The 4,110-nt window shown below is 60.1% G+C and overlaps 1 pseudogene; it reads left to right on the forward strand.

The window, feature by feature from the left end:
* Positions 1 to 939, forward strand: LOC132216373 (heparan-sulfate 6-O-sulfotransferase 1-like; annotated as a pseudogene).
* Positions 940 to 4,110: the final 3,171 nt, after the last annotated feature.

Genomic DNA, 4,110 nt, shown 5'->3' on the forward strand with positions numbered 1-4,110 from the left:
AGCTTCCACATGAAGGGCGAGGAAGCGATCGTCGTTCTGCACGTCCAGCAGACGGGCGGCCCCACCTTCAGCTGACGCCTCCTGCAGAACGGGCCTCCAGGTGCCCTGTGCCTGCCCGCTGGGCCCACCGCCCAACCGCCCCGAGACCTGGCTCTTCTTCCGCTGGAGCTGGGGCTGCACTGGACTGAATCCAGCTCCCCAACTGCGTGCCCCGCCTGCTGGGCCGCCCTGACACCCGCCCCCTCCCGCCCGCACTGCGCATGCACAGGACGTTCTATGACCGCTCTGCTGCGGGGCCCTGTGCCCCGCTACCTGAGTGAGTGGCGGCCCGTGCAGCGTGGGGCCACATGTGGGGTGGGCGCACACCCCCACCCAAGAGCTACTGCCCTGTTAGGAGGGCACGGCCTGGTCAGAATGCGCACAGGAGGAATTCATGGACTGCCCCCTCGCCTCCAACCTGGCCAACAGCCGCCAGGTGGCATGCTGGCCGCTGAGTCAGGTGGGCGGCTACAGCCTGTTCTTCATTCCCGAGGGCGCGGCCGCTGCTGCTGGAGAGGGCCAAGGAGAAGCTGTGGGCTCGGCCTTCTTTGGCCTGACAGCGTTCCAGCGCAAGACACAGCACCTGTTTGAGGGACGTTCAACCTCAAGATGACCAGGCCCTTCACGCAGGACACCAGCACCAGGGCAGGCATCCCGGAGGTGGATGAAGACACTGTCCAGCGCCTGGAGGCGCTCAACGACCTGGACATGCAGCTCCATGACTCTGCCAAGGGCCTGCTCCAGCAGCGCTGCCAGCTCCCGGAGCGCAGGGAGCAGCATCCCAGAAGCCAGGAGGCATGTCCGCTGCACGGAGTCAGAGAGGCGCTGCCTTGGGAGGGCACCGAGGAGCCAGGCCGTGTGCCCCCTGAGGACATGAGCCACATCATGGAGACGTGGTAGTGGCGGCCCCTCAGGGGCCATGGGGTGAGGCAAGGTGAGATCAGACGGCTCACAAGGGGCTGCCCAGGACTCGGATGGGAAGAGAGTCCTACATCTGCTCACAGAGGGTAGGTGCATCCTGAACAAAGACCAGGGTGGCCGTGCTGGCCCAGTGGGGCTGGTTCTCGCGGTGTCCCAGGCCTGAGATTCTGAGGAACCAACCTGTGTCACTCACCGGCTCAGTGGAAAGTGAGCTTGAAGGATGCCCCAGTCAGGTCTGCACAGACCGGGGCAGGTGGCATCCCTGCTCTCCAGGGTCCCACCTCACTTCACAACAGCTGGAAGTTTGAAGACAAGAAAGAGACAGTGGAGCTGAGAGTGGAGAGGGGCCCTGCCAGACCAGGAGTGTGCTCCACACCCTCTCTGCACATACCCACTCTGCTTGCACAGGCCAGTAGGGCTTCTTCAGGCCCAAGCGATCCCAGCAGCCCCTGGGCCTCCTGGGGCCCCACGGGCTCAGGCCTGACCGAGGCCCTCCTCCCCGAGACCGTGCGCAGCCCTTTGAGGTGTTGTGAGGAATGGAGCGCCACACTTGCCCATCTTCACTGTCAGGGTCACCCATCTGAAGCCAGGAAGACTCTAGTCCAGCCCCTGGGAAGCCCCGCCCCTCTCTGGCTTCCTGCTTTGGGTCAGGAGATCAGGGCACACCTCCTGGCTCCCCACCCCCTTTCCGAAGTCATCAGATGGAGGAGGCTGTGGGGAATGCACCCAGGAGTGGGAAGCTGCACTCAAACTGGCCTTGGGGTGACCACCCAGTCAGCCCAGCTCAGATAGTAAGGGGGATCGTAGTTGAGGGCCCCTACCCTGTTCTCCTTTCTGACACCTGGTACTTGTTAGTGGACTGCCCTGGCCCTAAGCCCATCACTTGCACATTTATTCAGAGCCCCTACCCTACTGCTCCCATCACCCCATGTATAAAGGCCGTTAAGCCTCTGTTGGCGGGAACATGGCAGACCACAGCCGCTGCCCATGGCCATGCGTCGTCGGGGCCATGGTGGTTCAGGATGGCCTGGAAAGGAGACTGGGCTTTCAGGTTCTCAGCTAGGTTCAGAGAAATGGCTTTCGTCGACTCGATGATACACAGCCCTCCCCACCCTGGCTCTCCCTGCGGTTCCCTGCACCCCGACCCCCAAAGGCTGGCAGGCCCTGTTTCCGGCAGCCCTGCAGATTGGAAAGCCATGTTCCAAGGCCGGGCCAATGTCTTATCTGAGCGTGCCGTCCGCGAATGAGGCCCCAAAGCTGGGTTCTGGGGAACTGAGTGTGAGCCCACACTGAGGTGGACAGGGCCTCTCTCTCCAGGAAAGGAAGCATGTGTGCCTAGAGGCCGCAGGCCTGCCTCCAGGAGGGCAGTGCGGCCATAGCCACCGGCCAGGGCCCAGCAGGGGCAGCAGCCTCACAGGCAGGTCACAGGGAGCGAGGAGTGGGGAGCCAGGAGCCTTCCGTAGCGCAGGAACAGCTGAGTTGGTGTCAAATGAGGTGGCTGCCCGGGAGGAAGCGGCTTTAGCCTTTGCTTGTCTGGCTTTAGTCCCTTCAGCTCTCAGCACTGGCCCCTTCATCCTGTGGCCAAAGGCAGGGCAGCCAGCAGGCTGGGTGGGCATTGTGCCAGCCCAACCCAGGACCATGCCCAGGAGCGGGCGGTCGTGCTGAGGAGGCGAGCACCCAGGTGATTTAACGGCTCCTTTAAAGGGACATGAAGGGCAGCGTGGCAGGAGGGGGTGTGCCTGCTCTGATGCTCAGCACTCGAGGCCGGGGTGCTCTAGGCCAGGGGATGGCTGTGCTCCCGAGAGCTGGGGAGGGGGCCGCTCCGGGTGTGAGTGGAGAGCTCAGGCCCGCTCTGCCGGAGGCCGGGCCCAGGACGGCGGCCTTGCAGCGGTTTCCTGGTGTGCGCACCTGAGCGTAGGACCTGTGCTGCATGTCCTGGAATGTTTAACGTATGGCTTGTTGTCCCACTTCACACGGAAACATGGGTCTCTCCTCAGTTTATTGGCTGCATCTGGAAGGCAGGCCTGTCTCAGGCCAGCACCCAGGCTGAGGTGCCCAGAGAGGTGCCAGCTGGCAGCTCCCCTCAGCCCCTTTGGTCTCCAGTCTGGCACTTCCCACGAAGGCCACCTTCTTCTGGGGGAAGGTTCCTTGTGCCGACAGCATCTCCTCTCCTCCGATGCCAAGGCCTGGGCTCCACAGACGGCTGGGGGCCCCACCCAGGGACTTCCCAGGCCTGAGAGGACAGACGCAAACACGCAGGGAGTGACCCACCCCTCCCCACACGGGCCTGCAATGCCCTCTCCTGGGGGCGGAGACGGGACCGGTAGAATTGTTCGAGTCTGAACTTCCTGGGAACCGGAAGTGTTTAATTTGAACCCAGGAGCATTTAAAGCTTTATTTATTTATAGGTTCTTATTTTTTTAAAAAAGTGTTGAGAAGAAAAAGAAAAAAAATTAAAAGTAAGAAAAGAAAAAGCGTCCCCAGGCCCATCAGGCGGCTCCTTGGCGGCACAGGGATGGGCTGACCAGCATCAACCACAGGATGACCTGCGCGGCCTGAGCCGCTTCCTGTTTTCAGGACACGGAGCAGCCAGATGAATGCTGGCGCTGGTAGCAAGCCGCTGGCCAGGACACAGCAGCATGCAACACCCTCCAGGCCCCATAATTAGGGTGACGGCATATTCACTGTCCAATGGAAAACTCCTGTCTGGGAAACACCGCAAGCCAGATGGAATACCAGGAATGCAGGTGTAATTCAAGACGATCTCAGGCAAACCAGGGCACATAGTCAGCTCAATCCATGCTGGACATGGGTGTTTTCCCTAAACTCTCAGAAAACTACACGCGGCATAAAGCAACAGGAGCAACGTCACCGTGGTTAAATAACAGGTGTTGGGGAAATCGGAACCCTGTGCACTGTCGGTGTTCAAAGTTCCTGTTTTCTAAACGTTTTTGGTGTGTTCTTTTCAGCCAGGACACGAATGGAGTCATAGGATTCAGGTGGCAGATCGGTGTTTTAAATCTAATAGTAACTCTCCTTTATGTCTCTTTGTGTTATTTCCTTGCAATCTGTTTTTTGAAGAAATGGGGTTGTTTATCCCCAGTTTCCCACAGTCTGGATTGTGTAGATTGCATTGCCATCTGTTTAAAC

The sequence above is a fragment of the Myotis daubentonii genome, chromosome 15, assembly GCF_963259705.1.
Source record: "Myotis daubentonii chromosome 15, mMyoDau2.1, whole genome shotgun sequence".
In the NCBI taxonomy this organism is placed as follows: Eukaryota; Metazoa; Chordata; class Mammalia; order Chiroptera; family Vespertilionidae; genus Myotis; species Myotis daubentonii.